Source organism: Ranitomeya imitator, chromosome 5 (assembly GCF_032444005.1).
Source record: "Ranitomeya imitator isolate aRanImi1 chromosome 5, aRanImi1.pri, whole genome shotgun sequence".
Classification (NCBI taxonomy): Eukaryota; Metazoa; Chordata; class Amphibia; order Anura; family Dendrobatidae; genus Ranitomeya; species Ranitomeya imitator.
The window spans coordinates 503,664,719-503,683,883 of record NC_091286.1 but is presented as its reverse complement, the minus strand read 5'-3'; the positions used below and the strand labels follow the sequence as shown (position 1 = coordinate 503,683,883).

The following is a 19,165-nucleotide window of genomic DNA, read 5'->3' as shown; positions in this document are numbered from 1 at the left end:
AGCCCAGCGGCCGGAAAGCAGAGCGGTGACGTCACCGCTCTGCTTTCCGGCCGCTGTGCTCACAGTCGGTGCAGGAAAGCACAGCGCCGAGGACAGACAGCGGAAGGTAAGTATGTAGCGTTTGTTTTTTTTACTTTTAGGATGGTAACCAGGGTAAACATTGGGTTACTAAGCGCGGCCCTGCGCTTAGTAACCCGATGTTTACCCTGGTTACCGGCATCGTTGGTCGCTGGAGAGCTGTGTGTGTGACAGCTCTCCAGCGACCAAACAGCGACGCTGCAGCGATCCGGATCGTTGTCAGTATCGCTGCAGCGTCACTTAGTGTGACGGTACCTTAAAGGGAACCTGTCACCCCGTTTTTTGAGATTGAGCTATAAATACTGTTAAATAGGGCCTGCGCTGTGTGTTCCTATAGTGTATGTAGTGTACCCCGATTCCCTATGTATGCTGAGAAATAACTTACCAAAGTCGCCGTTTTCGCCTGTCAATCAGGCTGGTCAGGTCGGGAGGGCGTGGTGACATCGCTGGTTCTTCCTCAGCTTTACGTTGGTGGCGTAGTGGCGTAGTGGTGAACAAGCAGCGCGCGATCTGCGCTGTAATCCCTTGCATCGGTGGGGGCGGCCATCTTCCTGGGGCCGCGCGTGCGCAGATCGAGTGCTCTGCTGCACGGGGCTTCAGGAAAATGGCCGCGGGATGCCGCGCGTGCGCATTAGAGATCGCGGCGGCCATTTTCCCAAAGCCGAGTTTGCATCTCGGCTTTGGGAAAATGGCCGCCGCGATCTCTAATGCGCACGCGCGGCATCCCGCGGCCATTTTCCTGAAGCCCCGTGCAGCAGAGCACTCGATCTGCGCACGCGCGGCCCCAGGAAGATGGCCGCCCCCACCGATGCAAGGGATTACAGCGCAGATCGCGCGCTGCTTGTTCACCACTACGCCACTACGCCACCAACGTAAAGCTGAGGAAGAACCAGCGATGTCACCACGCCCTCCCGACCTGACCAGCCTGATTGACAGGCGAAAACGGCGACTTTGGTAAGTTATTTCTCAGCATACATGGGGAATTGGGGTACACTACATACACTATAGGAACACACAGCGCAGGCCCTATTTAACAGTATTTATAGCTCAATCTCAAAAAACAGGGTGACAGGTTCCCTTTAAGGAAGAGGGGCCTTAAACTGTCCATGGAACTGGGACCCTAACTATCCTTGTCCTGGGAGTACTCTTGAACAGAGAGGCCCGAGTCTCCGACCTTACTATGCTCCTGTTAAACCCTGATCTGTCCTCTCCCCCGCCCCATGAGACCTAGGACAGAAAGTTAAGGTAAACAACACAGACAAAATAGAGATAACAGAAAGCAACAAACATACAAAGTCAATGTACCAACCTAATGGGAATAGGACATTGAGGAAAGCATACATCCAAAAACAGCATGCGATCTCCAGTAACAACAAAGATCTCCTTTTCAGACAGCTTCTCCAAGGAGCTAGGAAGCAAAGACAGAGGTCTGCAAGTTTCTGACCAGCATAGAAAGGGTACTTTAACCCACCCTGCATTTGCGATCGCCGGTAATTAACCGTTTACCGGCGATCGCAAAAAAAAAAAAAAAAAAGCAATCTCTTTTTAATTTCTCCGTCCTACGATGTGATCGCACATCGGAGGACAGAGAAAAGGGGTCCCAGGTGGCCCCCCAATACTCACCTAGCTTCCCCGATGCTCCTTGTGGCTCCCGGTGGGCGCCGCCATCTTAAAAATGGCGGGCGCATGCGCAGTGCGCCCGCCGGCTGGCCCCGCGAGATTCTTTGGGGTCTCGGCTGCCGGGGGTAGCCGAGACCCCAAAGAGCATGATCGGGGTCGGTTTTACCGACCCCTGTTTTGCGATCGCCGGTAATTAACTGTTTACCGGCGACCGCAAAAAAAAAAAAAAAAGTAAAGTGTAATTCTCTGTCCTCTGATGTGATCGCACATCAGAGGACAGAGAAATAGGGGGATTCGGGGACCCTACAATACTCACCTGTGTCCCTGGATCCTCTTGCTGCTCCTCCTGGCCGCCGGCAGAAGAAAATGGCGGGCGCATGCGCAGTGCGCCCGCCATCTGTCTCCATCTGCCGGCCGGCAGGAGAACAGCAGTTGGAGCTAAAATTAGGGTTAGGGTTAGGGGTAGGGTTAGGGGTAGGGTTAGGGGTAGGGTTAGGGGTAGGGGTAGGGTTAGGGGTAGGGGTAAGGGTAGGGTTAGGGGTAGGGGTAGGGTTAGGGCTAGGGTTAGGGTTAGGGCTAAATTTAGGGTTAGGGTTGGGGCTAAATTTAGGGTTAGGGTTGGGGCTAAATTTAGGGTTAGGCTTCTTTCACACTTACGTCGGTACGGGGCCGTCGCAATGCGTCGGCCCGACATACCGACGCACGTTGTGAAAATTGTGCACAACGTGGGCAGCAGCTGTAGTTTTTCAACGCATCTGCTGCCCAATCTATGTCCTGGGGAGGAGGGGGCGGAGTTACGGCCACGCATGCGCGGTCAGAAATGGCGGATACGACGTACAAAAAAACGTTTCATTGAACTTTTTTTGTGCCGACGGTCCGCCAAAACACAACTGATCCAGTGCACGACGGACGCGACGTGTGGCCATCCGTCACGATCCGTCGGCAATACAAGTCTATGGGCAAAAAACGCATCCTGCGGGCACATTTGCAGGATCCGTTTCTTGTCCAAAACGACGGATTGCGACGGATGCCAAACGACGCAAGTGTGAAAGTAGCCTTAGGACTAGGGTTAGGGTTGGGGCTATAGTTAGGGCTAGGGTTGGGGCTAAAGTTAGGGTTAGAGCTGGGATTAGGGTTAGGGTTTGGATTAGTGTTGGTATTAGGGTTAGGGTTGGCATTAGGGTTACGCTTGGGATTAGGGTTAGGTTTGGGATTAGGGTTGAGATTAGGATTAGGGTTGTGTTGGATTTAGGGTTTTGATTAGGGTTATGGTTAGGGTTGACATTAGGGTTGTTTTGGGGTAAGGGTTGGGATTATCGTTAGGGTTAGTGATTAGGATTATGGATCAGGTTGGGATTAGGGTTAGGGGTGTGTTGGGGTTAGGGTTGGAGCTAGAATTGCGGGGGTTTCCACTGTTTAGGTACATCAGGGGGTCTCCAAACACGACAGCCAATTTTGCGCTCAAAAAGTCAAATGGTGCTCCCTCCCTTCTGAGCTCTGCCGTGCGCCCAAACAGTGGGTTACCCCCACATATGGGGCATCAGCATACTCGGGATATTGCAGTCCAATTTCTCCTGTTACCCTTGTGAAAATAAAAACTTGGGGGCTACAATATCTTTTTTGTGGAAAAAAAAAATATTTTTTATTTTCACGGCTCTGCATTATAAACTTCTGTGAAGCACTTGGGCATTCAAGGTTCTCACCACACATCTAGATAAGTTCCATGGGGGGTCTAGTTTCCAAAATGGGGTCACTTGTGGGGGATTTCTACTGTTTAGGCACATCAGGGGCTCTCCAAATGCGACATGGCGTCCGATCTCAATTCCAGCCAATTCTGCATTGAAAAAGTCAAACGGCGCTCCTTCACTTCTAAGTTCTGCGGTGCGCCCAAAAAGTGGTTTACCCCCACATATGGGGTATTGGCGTATTCAGGAGAAATTGCATAACAAAATTTATGGTTACATTTCTGTTTTTACACTTGTGAAAATAAAAAAAATGGTTCTGAATTAAGATGTTTGCAAAAAAAAGTTAAATGTTCATTTTTTCCTTCCACATTGTTTCAGTTCCTGTGAAGCACGTAAAGGGTTAATAAACTTCTTGAATGTGGTTTTGAGAACCTTGAGGGGTGTAGTTTTTAGAATGGTGTCACACTTCATTATTTTCTATCATATAGACCCCTCAAAATGACTTCAAATGTGATGTGGTCCCTAAAAAAAAATGGTGTTGTAAAAATGAGAAATTGCTGGTCAACTTTTAACCCTTATAACTCCCTAACAAAAAAAAATTTTTGTTTCCAAAATTGTGCTGATGTAAAGTAGACATGTGGGAAATGTTATTTATTAACTATTTTTCGTGACATATCTCTCTGATTTAAGGGCATAAAAATACAAAGTTTGAAAATTGCTAAATTTTTAAAATTTTCGCCATATTTCCGTTTTTTTCATAAATAATCGCAAGTAATATCGAAGAAATGTTACCACTAACATGAAGTACAATATGTCACGAAAAAACAATCTCAGAATCAGCGGGATCCGTTGAAGCGTTCCAGAGTTATAACCTCAAAGTGACAGTGGTCAGAATTGCAAAAATTGGCTCGGTCACTAAGGGGTTAACCACTTTGCAACCTACGGTAAGTAGACAGCATTCGGAGAAAAGACTTCAACCACCATGTGGTAGACCATGCACACCCCAAATACAGGATTGCAGATAGATGGAAATGGTCTCCTCTTTATAGGTAAAGTCAGGACAAAAGTCTTCAGTGACAGTTCAGTTTGGAGCTCAAAACAGATCAGTAGAGTGCCTAGTGGCATGTAAAAGTTGGGGCACCCCTGGTTCCATGTATCTTGTTGTGCATCTACCTGATGTACAGCACAGTTTAGCTGTAGTATTTACTAGGAGTTTAAAGGAACGGTTCGCTATAGTTTGTACACATTTTTACATGGATTTTTTTAGTGTATTAGTCTTCAAAATCCACATAAAACACCATTTCACCATTAATTAAAAAAAGAACACGCCTACAGCATAAGTGGTGCGTTTTCTTCTACGTATATTTGTTAGTGAGGAAAAATGAAAAAGTTAAATGCCAATTCTTGAGGTGTTTCTGCTTGAAAAGACTTGACTGCAGACAACACGAGACCACAGAGTCCAAATGATGGAATCCCCTGTACCTCACACTTAACCCCAAGAAGGTGGTGTGGACTTCACAGCATTCCTTGCTAAGACTCCACAGACTAGTCATGATGTGGTGGCAGTAGCATCGATTAAGCAGTGGGTAGGACTGGAGCCAAGGGATGTTACTAGAAGGTCAATTAGGAGTCATAACAGGACAAGATCATAGTTAGGGTACCGTCACACAGTGCAATTTTGATCGCTACGACGGCACGATTCGTGACGTTCGAGCGATATAGTTACGAGATCGCAGTGTCTGACACGCTCCTGCGATCAGGGACCCCGCTGAGAATCGTACGTCGTAGCAGATCGTTTGAAACTTTCTTCGTCTAGTGTCCCGCTGTGGCGGCATGATCGCATGGTGTAACATATATCGTATACGATGTGCGCATAGTAACCAATGGCTTCTACATCGCACATACATCTTGAAATTATCGCTCCAGCGTCGTAGATTGCAAAGTGTGACAGCAGTCTACGACGCTGGAGCGATATTGTTACGATGCTGGAGCGTCACGGATCGTACCGTCGTAGCGATGAAAATTGCACTGTGTGACGGTACCCTTAGGAATGGGGCCCAAGCATCAATGCTGAAGAGAAAAGATAAGAAGAGAAAAGATAAGAAGAGAAAGGATGAAGCTAAGACACCTAGAAAGACATGTGACTGCAGACTTATGAATCCCCCATCATACGCACTGTGCGCTGCAGGGACTCGCCGGTTTCTGAGTTGGGTCCGGAGAGTATGCATGAGTTATACATACTCCGGGCTGAAGCCATCTAGTTGGCAGGGCCTCGCAAAATACACTTTTAGCCATCTAGTGACGCGCCGTCTACTGGGTGTAGTTGACTAGAAGAAGGTGCGGCCTCGCTCCTTAAAAGTGAATGGAAGCGAGGCTGCGATCACAGGCCGGGAGTATGTATAACTCATACATACCCTCCAGTACCCACTCAGAGACCGGCGAATCACTGCAGAGCACACAAGGTGCGTTGGGGGGATTCAAAAGTCTGCAGTCACACTGAGTGACTCCAGACTTATAGGTTAGGACCGGACAACCCCCTCATAGATATATAGACAATGTGAAGAACACATTCAGACCCACATTACACTGCTAAAAACCTGAAAGTCCAAATGAGGTTGTACTTACCCTAATCACGTAATAATTCTCGGCCCATACAGTATGTTACATCTTATCTAATTCAGCAATCAGTATATCACAATTACCGTACAATTAATCTCAATGTACCGTAATTGTCATTGACAGTAAATCTTCAAACAATTGCAGTCAAAGTTCCCAAATCCATCACATATGGTACTGTCTGGGTATTCAGACGTCCTGGGCTTAGAGTCAACATATATTAACATGTCTATGATGAACAGCAAAGCTCTCTCACTTTATGGTATTAATGTCTGTTTTGAAATTGTGGAAAGATTAAAGGGAACCTGTCACCCCCAAAATCAAAGATGAGCTAAGCCCAGCGACATCAGGGGCATATCTACAGCATTCTGGAATGCTGTAGGTAAGCCCCCGATGTAACCTGAAAGATGAGAAAAAGAGGTTAGATTATACTCACGATGGGGCGCTCCAGCTGCGGTCCAATGAGCGTCGCGGTCCGGTCCGGGGACTCCCATCTTCTTACGATGACGTCCTCTTCTTGTCTTCACGCTGCGGCTGCGGCGCAGGCGTACTTTGTCTGCCCTGTTGAGGGCAGAGCAAAGTACTGCAGTGCGCAGGCGCAGGTAAAGGTCAGAGAGGCCCAGCACTTGTGCACTGCAGTACTTTGCCCTCCCCTCAACGAGGCAGACAACGTAAGCCTGCGCCAGAGCTGCAGCGTGAAGACAAGAAGAGGACATCATCGTAAGAAGATGGGAGGCCCCGGACCGGACCGTCCCTGGGTGAGTATAATCTAACCTCTTTTTCTCATCTTTCAGGATACATAGGGGGCTTATCTACAGCATTAAAGAGAAGTCACCTCTGCTTCTGAGGATAAGTTTATCCGAATCACCAGCCTCACCAGAATCTAGCAGCAGACACATCTCTACAACTACTGTTAAGAGGAGACTTTGTGCAGCAGACCTTCATGGTACAGACCAAAAGTTTGGACACACCTCGTTTAAAGATTTTTCTGTATTTTCAAGACTATGAAAATTGTACATTCACACTAAAGGCATCAAAACTATGAATTAACACGTGTGGAATTATACACTTAACAACAAAGTGTGAAGCAATTGAAATTATGTCTTATATTCTAGGTTCTTCAAAGTAGCCACCTTTTGCTTTTATGACTGCTTTGCACACTCTTGGCAGTCTCTTGATGAGCTTCAAGAGGTAGTCACCGGGAATGGTTTTCAATTCATAGGTGTGCCCTGTCAGCTTTAATAAGTGGGATTTCTTGCCTTATAAATGGGGTTGGGACCATCAGTTGTGGATACACAGCTGATAATCCTACTGAATAGACTGTTAGCTGCTTTTTTCTTGCCATAATACAAATTCTAAGAAAAAACGAGTAGCCATCATTACTTTAAGAATTGAAGGTCAGTCAGTCCGAAAAATTGGGCAAACTTTGAAAGTGTCCCCAAGTGCAGTGGCAAAAACCATCAAGCGCTACAAAGAAACTGTACTGCAGTACTGTGTACTGCAGGAAAGCACAGCGCCGGGGGACAGACACCGGAATGTAAGTATGTAGTGTTTGGGTTTTTTTACATTTTCGCTGGTAACCAGGGTAAACATTGGGTTACTAAGCGCGGCCCTGCGCTTAGTAACCCGATGTTTCCCCTGGTTACCAGTGAAGACATCGCTGAATCGGCGTCACACACGCCGATTCAGCGATGTCTGTGGGAGTCCAGCGACGAAATAAAGTTCTGGACTTTCTGCTCCAACCAACGATGGCACAGCAGGATCCAGATCGCTGCTGCCTGTCAAACTGAACGATATCGCTAGCCAGGACGCTGCAAGGTCACGGATCGCTAGCGATATCGTTCAGTGTGACGGTACCTTTAGTCTGCACATCTTTTGCCCCCGTGTGCAGCATGTCGCCCCCGTGTGCAGTGCAGCATGTCACCCTTCCCATGTGTAGCACCATGTCACCCCCCCATGTGCAGCACCATGTCACCCCCCCATGTGCAGCACCATGTCACCCCCCCATGTGCAGCACCATGTCACCCCCCCATGTGCAGCACCATGTCACACCCCCCCCATGTGCAGCACCATGTCACACCCCCATGTGCAGCACCATGCCACCATGTGTACGTGATAATACGCAATTTTTAAGTCTAAAGTACACATTACCACATCCTTTCCCAATAGGGGAATTGTGGGGCGTATAGACTCCATTTTGAACCTTTTGTATTGTAGCCATTTGTTTAGGGGCTTGAGGTTTATTATGGTTCAGGATTCCCCCGAAGGTTTTTTTTTTTATAGAGAAGAGACCCGAGTAATGACCTCTTCCTATTTAGTGAGGAGGATCGGGAGATATTGCTTCCATCTGGAGGAGATCCTGTATGTCTGACCACATTGGGGAGACTGAAGAGAGATGGACGTTGGATACAAAATATCTTTCTGGGGGATGAGAGTCGAATTCTATCCTGTACCCCTGGGAGATAATCTGGAGGACTCAAGGACTTGTGGTAATCCCTTCCCACTCCCCTAGGAAGTTCAGCAACCGCCCCCCTATCCTGGTGGCGTCATTTTCTTTGGAACTCTGACCTAGAGGTTGAGGGACCTGAATCCCTATTCCTGTTTCTATTTTCTCCCCCTTTTTGGTAGCTCCATCTCCCCTGTTTTCCCTTACCCCTATAATCTGATCTCTGACCATTATAGGGTATGCGAAAGGGCTGGAACTTTTTACGTTTTTCTTCTGGAAACCCCTTCTTTTCATCAGAAGCTTCCTCCAGAATATCATTCAGTAAGGGGGCCAAAGACCCTGCCTCCTAAAAAAGGAATGGAACACAACTTATTTTTTGAATGAACGTCTCCCGACCAGTTTTTTAACCATATAGCCCTTCGGGCTGCGTTTGATAAGGACTGGCTCCTAGCTGTAAACCTAACCAATTCTGCAGTAGCATCTGCAAGAAACCCGGTTGCTAGTTTGAGTAGAGGGATAGCTTTTATAATAGAATCTCTACTGGTTCTGGCAGACAAATGATCTTTCAAGTCATCTACCCACAAATGCATTGCCCACACCACAGATGTCGCTGCTATATTTGTGCGGATTACTGCTGCAGAGCTTTCCCATGCTCTTTTTAGGAGTCCATCCACCTTTCGGTCCATTGGCTCCTTCAAGTTGGAGGAGTCCTCAAATGGTATGGCGGTTCTCTTAGAAACCTTTGCGAGTGGGATGTCAATTTTAGGTATATCTTCCCAATCTTTGACCTCCTCATGGTCAAAGGGAAGAAGAAGTCTGAAGTCTCTAGGAATGGATATCCTTTTCTATGCCTCATACCACTCTTCTAGAATCATTGAATGAATGTGGGCATTTGCAGGGAAGACCTTCGATGTTTGTGAACGTAGCCCCCCAAACATCTCATCCTGAATTGATTGAGTGGTTGAGGGTTCTTCAATCTGCATAGTCTGTCAGACCGCTCCCAGGAGCTCATCTATATCATTAGATGAGAACAAATATTTCTTTCCTTTTTGAGGAGGGTCCTTACTCGATTCCTCCTCTTCCATATCAGATTCAAAGGAGCTGTCCTCGGATGACAGATCAGACTCTCTGTCTTTTCTTAGATCTCGGAGAATCCTGGGGGTCAGACTGTACAGGTTGGGGAAATGATAAGCCAGAAATCGAAGCCTGCACCTCTTCTCTAACAATGGCTCTCATGCTTGTCATTAGGGAAGCCTGTTCTTCTCCCACAATATGGCTGGTGCAAGACTCGCAGAGCGACTTCTGCCAGGAGTCTTTAAGCTTTATGGCACAAATGGGGCACTTCTTATACTTGCCGGGCTTCTTACCCCCCGACGAGAAAAGCCCCTATAATAGATAACAAAGACAGCTGATGGTCTGTACCTTTATTGAAAAACTATAGGGAGCAGACACCCAAGTGGGGACTCACATGTGCCTGGGTCTCCTGCAGTGTGTCGGATTTTGCTTCATCCATACTGCTGCTGGTTAGGCTGGAAACCTACTGCCTGAAGCACCCCTATAGCCCACACATACCTTTTTATCCTGGAGCGGCGCCACCTGCCCCAGAGCTTCCTATCGCCGCCGAGCGTAGGAGTGAAGAGGATGCAGCCCCATGCTGCCGGCCGCGATCCGGGAGTGACGTGCGCGGCAGCGGTGAATTGGAAGTGACTTGCCGAGAAACCACCGAGCTCCCCGGACCCAGGATACTCCCGGTCGGCGTCCTGTGAAGCCTGCGGCCACAACCTCACCGGATCCGCTTGCGAAGGGAACACCTTGCAGAGGCGAAAAACGCAGGTACATCTGGGGCTTCATCCCGGGTCGAGAGCCCCCCAAGGGGGAAGCGACCCTCCAACCAGGAGCAGCGCTACACTGGTACTGCTGAGGGACCCTATTACTCGGGTGTCAGCTACGCAGAGTCCATGTAGTGGGAAGAAAGAGGCCGAGCCCCCCCGATCCTCACTCTCTGCAGGGGACAGATGGAACTCTTGTCGTTCCCATCCACAGTGGGCAGGAAAAACACTGAAGGGTGGAAGGGGGAGGGTCCTTTTAAACTTTCGTGGTTTCCTGTCCCACTATGGATAAGAAGGACGTCCTCCTTGGTGCTGTCAGGTGGTGACCTGGAAATTTTACATCTTTTCAAAGTGCTTTACACAACAATACTAGAGTAAAATCTTTGATGAACTGGGCCCTATATGTGTATCTTCATTGCTTTACCATGCCTGATGGAGACCCAAGTACTCTGGAAAGCTGGCTTTATAACATCACTCATTATATGTATATGGTAGGACAGGCAGGATGGCCCTGTTTGCTTTTTGGTGAAAGAAGGGAGAAGGATGAGAAGTACAATGGGGGAGGGGTAACCCACACAAATAATTAGCTTCAAGTAGTTTATATTGTGTGCTTACACAAGCTAGGAGGGCACTGTGATTTTAGCAAAAAAAAGGCTAATTGCTTCATGACCTCTTTCATGGTCTGTTTTGCTTTACTAAGCTGATATTTGTTATTACTTGCCGTTTGTTTTATTATTCTAGACATGCTGACACAGAAAATACACAATCATGATTGCACCTACATGGATTTAGCTGGAAAACAAACTGCATCAAAAGCGGCTTGTGTAATTCCTGGCTCAAACATTTATTTCTAAAAGGTAGTAACGAGAAATAACCAGAAATAGAAAGAACTTGGTACAGCCAAGACCAAGATGGCAAATATGATCCAATGATTCCGCTACACAGAGAGAAGTCCGTAAGGAGTGTGGAGGCCACAAATCAGCAATCAGCGGTCACAGATCTGTAGGGCGCAGCCTTCACTGCCGTGTGATATTTTCTATTGATACCTAGACCTTTTATGCTGCCAGGTACAGTAGGACATCTGGCTCCTGCAGTTGTGTAATTGGCTTCTTTATTTACTGCTTATTAGCTTCTCAGTTAATTGGTGTAAATCCATCCTTAGATAAGCCAACATGCTAAATCCCCTTATCAGCGGGATCTGAGCACTGGTTCTCTTCTAGTCCAATAACACAGGCTGGATTAGGCTTCAAGATTCTCTGGTCTCAGAAACTGCTCTGTGCAAGGGACCGTCATTTTTCATCGGAACCATCATCAAGCAAAATGGTCATCTTCTCAGCTCGCAATACCAAACCAATGATGGGAAGGAAATTACATTGGTTATCTAGTTACAATGGTACCTATCAAGGGGGGAGATGTACTGAGCAGCTACCATAGAGTCACTTCTTTAGGTTGACATGTTAGGAGCCTTTATCTTGTTGGGAAACATAAGGATTTGAGCGACTGACAAGTGCCATGTTGTGTTAACTAGATGACTGGGTCAGAGAATCTCCAAAACGGAGGGTCTTTTGTAGTTTCCTGTATGCAGTGGTTAGGGACTACCAAAACCAGTACAATGAAGGACAACCAGTGACCTGGTAAAAGGTTAATACTCTCCCACGGCACACTGATTTGCATGCAGGATGGTGGGTAGCCCATCTGGTCCTATCCCACAGAAGACCTACTTTTACACTAATTGCTGACAAGGTCACTGCTGGTTCTGACAGAAATGTCCGATCACGCAGGGCATCACACCTTGCTGCAGACTGAACCGTCCATGGAAGCATCTCCAATGGGCATCAAAACGGACCATAAATCAATGGGAGAGCATGCTATGGTCTGACAAATCAGGTTTTCTTCCCCAACACTTCTATCACCACTTCATGACAGTATGTCCTTCAGCATTTGGAAAATTATTTGGGAATGGTTGAAGGAACAAGATAAGGACTTGATTTAAGTCCCCAGATCTCATTCCAATCGAGCATCTGTGGGATGTGCTGGAAAAACAAGTCCAAGCTTTATACTCTCCACTTTGTCACGTTGGTCTTTACAGAATTTAGATGATTTGCTCCTAAAATCTAGGTACCACAGATGTTCCTGACAACATGTGAAGATGATGTATACCAACTGTTTATAGGCATGACGCATTTAGACTGGCATCCAATGGTGCTAGCACACTGACAGGACGGTGTCAGAGGGCATAATCACATGGTTCACTGACAAGTGCCATACTAACATCAAGTAGAAACGTATTCACACATTTCCAGGAGGATGTAAACCGTTATATGTCCTGTACCACAGTGATCGAGCTCTTGCAAAATTATGAGAGGAGTCCAAAAGATCCCATAGGACACTAAATAAAAAAACGATGACAGCGCAGAGCTCCAACAACCGGACACAATCAGTACATGAAAAGTCGGGATGTGATCACTCGCCTCCCTGTACACTGCAGGGGGTAGAGGTGCAATGTCAAATAGTCTCCGTTCTGTCCAACGGTCCTGGATATCACTGGTGGTCTCCTCCAGATGGCATGTCACCCTCCACTCACGGAACAGTCAGTTCTCCCTCTGTCACACACATCCAGCCACGGACACCTGCGGTAAAGGACGCAGTACAGATCCCCCAGAGTTTCAAAAACCAGAGGAATTTATTAAATTCATTCACAAAAAAAAAAAAAAAAGCATAAAATGAGCGTTCAGTTTTAGAACCGGTAATGTCACTTTCAGTTCACTCAACCCGCCCCGGGATTCTGCCCACAACACGGTCATGGCCCAAGAAGTCTGTGTTGTGGGCTAAATCCTGGTTGGGCTTATGGATGTGCGCGCATTAAAAGCCCCATTCATCACAGCTGTTATTCCAGTATTTTTGCGTAAAAGCTTCCAAAAGTCACAAAATTTGTCGCCAGTTGATTCTGAGCTAAAATTGAAATATTTTGGCACTCTCACCCCATTTTCGTCAAGCTCCAATAAAGTGGGCGGAGCTGGGGCAGGGCGGGGGTGGGGACCACCGCTATACCACAAATCTTACTCCAGCAGGGACTGGTACACGCCACTTATCTGATGCTCCGGAGACACACGCCCCTTAATGGATCAGAAGCGTCTGACTCCAGCATGCCCCATCATCAATAAGGGTATGTGCTGACTATTAGTAGTCGCTGCGGGTTGGACGCTGTGTACTTGTGCAGCGTCCAGGGTGCAGCGTCCAGAAGTTACAGCATAGTGGATGGGATTTTAAGAAATCCCATGTCCACCATGCGTCCAGAGACACCCAAGGCTTACCTGTAGAGATGGACATGTGGCGCGTCTTTCCAGACAGCAGCATGTGTATTTATCTTGCAGAGATGCGATTCTCCACAACTTTCACCTGTACAATGTATAGGGCACGATGATTCCACATGGTTCAATGAACATGAAGATTCACCTGTGTTCAATAGCCGGCAGCGGACATGTGATGCGTCCAAAGCGCTGCCAATTACTAACCGTCTGCACCTACCCTGACAGTGTGAACAACGCTGGTATGGATGAATCAGGGGCTAAGTATTTGTGGCAGACATTTTGGTGGCAAAAATGTGTCACTTGGCAGAAGAAACACTACGTAAATGACGCACATTTGTGTGTGCAATTTTTTTTTTATGCTTTTTTTCCCCCAGTTATTAGAATGGGTGAAAAATGCTCCATGTTTCCATCTGAAACTGCTTCAGTTCTGCAAGTAAGAAGTACGTAGAATGTTCAGGAGATTTCAGAAATCTTATTCACTTTGCTGGTATCGGAAAACACTGCGTTTTTTCATGGAAAAAAAATGTGGGGACACCACGACAAAAACACAATATGTGAACAAGCTCTAAAAACAGAGCGAAAGGAAAGGTCTGGACTAAAGGTCTGCTCACTAATAAAAATGGAATCTCCGCCAAGCTCCCTGTCTCCAGGTGAGAGGCGGACGCTCCTGCTCCTCGCGCCTTCTATGCTACGTTAATGATTGCAAAGTCATATCTGAGGCACGTGCCCGGACGTCATTTTCTGTGTGTGGTGGATTCTGAGGACGTTTTGCCAGTAATTGATGAGCAATATATGGGATGGGCTGGAAGTCTTGTGGGATCCAGTGTGGGAACCCCACAGTGATGGCCTCGCTCACACTCAGACCTGCTTCACTCCCCATAAAGCTTTTGTTCCTCCCTCCTAACAACACTTGCTGGGATTCTCTGGCTTCTAACGTTCGCCCTCCTCCCAATCCTTTTTAACTAGTGCATTTTATTATACAGGGAGCGAGGAGCCATCAAAGCCAGCGCCACATATGTTATTATGATCTGCACAACCCATCCTGAACTTTGAATGAGGTCAGAACTTTGCTGCGGCATTATAGCCTGAGATTAGCACTAACGACCATATCACTGTGAATAAAACATAAAGGCCCCCGACCCTGGGAGCCCCCGACCCCTGGGAGCCGAGCGTTAATAATGCATGACAGAGCAGTACAGTGCACCCGTGTCTGCACAGGGCTGCAGGAATCCGATCCCTTGCTTTGTAGACAGTTTGCTGGGAGAAGCCACAGAACACACTTTAAAGTGTAGGAGGCACAATAGTGGCCGATCCTCCATGGTGGACCGTGTATCCATAGACCGCGTATAGTAATATTGTGGTGAGGACAGGATGGAACATTGGGAAAGTAGTCAGTAAATCATACAGCATGCTTAGGGTGGGGCCACAACTGGCCAAAGACCCCGTTATGTCACATAGCGCAATGTACAGTGCCTTGCAAAAGTATTCGGCCCCCTGGAACTTTTCATCCTTTTCCCACATATCATGCTTCAAACATAAAGATACCAAATGTAAAGTTTTGGTGAAGAATCAACAACAAGTGGAACAAAATTTATTGGTTATTTTAAATTTTTGTGGAAATTCAAAAACTGAAAAGTGATGCGTGCAATATTATTTGGCCCCTTTACTTTCAGTGCAGCAAACTCACTCCAGAAGTTAATTGTGGATTTCTGAATGATCCAATGTTGTCCTAAATGCCTAATGATGATAAATATAATCCATCTGTGTGTAATCAAGTCTCCGTATAAATGCACCTGCTCTGTGATAGTCTCAGGGTTCTCTTGAAGCACAGAGAGCATCATGAAGACCAAGGAACACAACAGGCAGGTCCATGATAATGTTGTGGAGAAGTTTAAAGCCGGATTTGGATACAAAATGATTTCTAAATCTTTAAACATCCCAAGCAGCACTGTGCAAGCGATCATATTGAAATGGAAGGAGTATCATACCACTGCAAATCAACCAAAACCCGGCCGTCCCTCTAAACTTTCATCTCAAACAAGGAGGAGACTGATCAGAGATGCAGTCAAGAGGCCCATGATCACTCTGGATGAAGTTCAGAGATCTACAGCTGAGGTGGAACAGTCTGTCAATAGGACAACAATCAGTCGTACACCGCACAAATCTGGTCTTTATGGAAGAGTGGCAAGAAGAAAAACCATTTCTCAAAGATATCCATAAAAAGTGTCGTTTAAAGTTTGGAACAAGGTGCCTGGGAGACACCAAACATGTGGAAGAAGGTGCTCTGGTCAGATGAAACCAAAATCGAACTTTTTGGCAACAATGCCAAACGATATGTTTGGTATAAAGGCAACACAGCTCATCACCCTGAACACACCATCCCCACTGTCAGACATGGTGGTGGCAGCATCATGATTTGGGCCTGCTTTTCTTCAGCAGGGACAGGAAAGACGGTTAAAATTGATGGGAAATTGGAAGGAGCCAAATACAGGACCATTCTTGAAGAAAACCTGTTTGAGTCTGCAAAAGACCTGAGACTAGGACGGAGATTTGTCTTCCAACAAGACAATGATCCCAAGGATAAAGCAAAATCTACCATGGAATGGTTCACAAATAAACGTATCCAGGTGTTAGAATGGCCAAGTCAAAGTCCAGACCTCAATCCAATCGAGAATCTGTGGAAAGAGCCGAAAACTGCTGTTCACAAATGATCTCCATCAAACCTCACTGAGCTCGAGCGGTTTGCCAAGGAAGAATGGGCAAGAATTTCAGACACTCAATGTACAAAACTGATAGAGACATACCCCAAGCGACTTGCAGTTGTAATCGCAGAAAAAGGTGGCGCAACAAAGTATTAAGTTAAAGGGGCCGAATAATATTGCACGCCCCTCTTTTCAGTTTTTGAATTTCCACAAAAATGTAAAATAACCAATAAATTTCGTTCAATTTCACAATTGTGTTCCACTTGTTGATTCTTCACCAAAAATTTACATTTGATATCTTTATGTTTGAAGCATGATATGTGGGAAAAGGTGGAAAAGTTCCAGGGGGCCGAATACTTTCGCAAGGCACTATAAGCGATTAGGGTTATGGTACAATCTGTGATGCGCTAACGACAAAAAAAATCTAAATTAATGGTTTTTTTGCAACTTACAACGTCCATAGACATAGTTACATAGGTTGAAAAAAGACCTATTGCCATCAAGTTTAACCTTAGCTGCAGATATCGATGACTTTGGAGGAGTCGGGAGAGACAGACGATGGCCACCTAATGTGTATAGCAGCAGGGAACCTGTCACCCCCCTCAGGCGTTTGTGACTAAAAGAGCGACCTTGTGCAGCAGTAATGCTGCATTCTGACAAGGTGGCTCTTTTAGTTATGATGCCTGCACATGCTGAAATAAACGTTTATAAAATGTGCCCCCTCATACCGTGAAATGTTCCCGGAGGCAGGTCTTTCCCTCCTAATCAGACGCAGCACAGCAGTCACTCCGGGCCTGTGCGCGCCACCTCCTCTTGCTGCATTATCGTCCCTGGCGCCTGCGCTGTAAGTACGAAGGGCAGCGCAACTGCGCACGCCCGGAAAAAAAAACAATGAGCAGGCGCATTAAAAGAGCCACCTTGTCAGAATGCAGAATTTGTGCTGCACAAGGTGGCTTTTAGGCTACTTTCACACTAGCGTCGGCCCGTCGAAGTGCGTTGGGCCAACGTACCGACGCATCCTGTGACAATGCAGCACAACGGGGGCAGCAGATGCATTATTACAACGCATCCGCTGCCCCATTGTGAGTTGCGGGGAGGAGGGGGCAGAGTTCCGGCCACGCATGCGCGGTCGGAAATGGCGGACACGACGCACAAAAAAAGTTACATGTAACATTTTTTTGTTCCGACGGTCCACCACAACACGACGCAACCGTCGCACGACGGTTGCGACGTGTGGCAATGCGTCGCAAATGTTAGTGTATGGGGAAAAAAATGCATCCTGCAGCCAACTTTGCAGGATGCGTTTTTTCATCAAAACGACGCATTGCACGTGCGTCGTACGACGCTAGTGTGAAAGTAGCCTTAGTTACAAATGTCTGAGGGGGGGTGACAGGTTCCCTTAAAAGTCTATGTGCACACGTTGCAGATTATGTGCGGATCTGCAGCATTTTGTGCGGTGCAGAAACGCTGCGGATCCGCAAATGATTTACAGTATAATGTACTCCTGCAGGGCAGGGTCCTCGCCCCTCTATCAGTCTGGAATTGTTAGTTTGTTCACTGTAAGTGATATCTGTAGCTTGTATGTAACCCCTTCTCATGTACAGCACCATGGAATCACTGGTGCTATATAAATAATAATACAGTATACACCGACACCCGGGAGCATCTTTACTATCAGTCCTCGGCTACAGACGGCTCCTGCTGATTTCTCCATTACTGCAGTCAGTCGGGTCAGGGGATAATCAGTGTCACAGACATATGGCACCGATCATCCTCATAGGGAACAAAGGACCAGGCGGTCTGAGGGTCCCCAAGGCAGATGTCAGGGGCCATTGACGGACATCAGGGACTGACGGCTATGGCAGATCCAGGGCTGTCATGTCCTTATGGGTCCTGATCTGTGATCCTTAGCTTGGAAACAAGAGAAAAGTCTCAAAGTTGTAGAGATTTAGAAGGGACCAAACACATTGTGGAAAGATCAGCCCCATCAATCATCAGTCTGTGCTTTCCTCGCCAGCTCCCTAATAATGGGGCAGGGAAGGTTTACAGTAAACAGATGGGATCACCCAAAGCAAATGTGACACATGGAGCAGAGAACAGCTTAGAGAAACAGTGGGACTACAACTCCCAGCATTGCCACTGTCAGTGCACGTGAGCTCAGCTCATCATATAGGGCAACAGTGGGACTACAACTCCTAGCATTGCTGCTGTCAGTGCACTAAGAACAGCTCACCACATATACAAACAGTGGGACTACAACTCCCAGCATTGCCACTGTCAGTGACTAAGAACACCTCATGACATAAACGGTGGGACTACAACTCTCAGCATTGCCGTTGTCAGTGCACATGTGAACCACTCGTCACACAAACAGTGGGACTACACCTCCCAGCATGCCCGCTGTCAGTGCACCTCGGGAGTTGTATCCTGTGAACAGGTGGAGGGTCACACATTAGTGCTCGGTCACAGAGTCCGGATTCCGGTGCTCGCACTCACCTCACACTAAGGAGCGGACGGAGGAGTCAGGTCCCCGGTGACCGCTCTCAGCAGCTGCCGCCACCAGCTCTCACCCAGTTCAAACTGCGAGCGGAGAGGGAGGACGGGAAATCCTGGAGCTGGGACCTGAGGACTGGAGCCGCCCGGGACTTCCCTCATCACTGCTGGCATCGTGTGTCACTGATATGTGACCGGTGTCACTCACTATTATATATAGCTTATATCGTATGTCATTATATTATATATGTCTTATATCGCGTGTCACTATATTATATGTCTTATATCGTATGTCATTATATTATATATGTCTTATATCGTATGTCACTATATTCTATGTCTTATATCGTATGTCACTATATTATATATGTCTTATATCGTATGT

The 19,165-nt window shown here is 46.9% G+C and overlaps 1 protein-coding gene across 1 annotated transcript in view; it reads right to left on the bottom strand.

Annotated features, from left to right (window-relative positions):
• Positions 1 to 18,883, bottom strand: part of PLCH1 (phospholipase C eta 1) — a 451,824-nt gene extending 432,941 nt beyond the window's left edge. The window contains exon 1 of the mRNA XM_069727462.1: positions 18,784 to 18,883. The gene's annotated coding sequence lies outside the window, so the exon portion shown is untranslated. The remainder of the gene's footprint in view (positions 1 to 18,783) is intronic.
• Between the last annotated feature and the right edge of the window lie 282 nt (positions 18,884 to 19,165).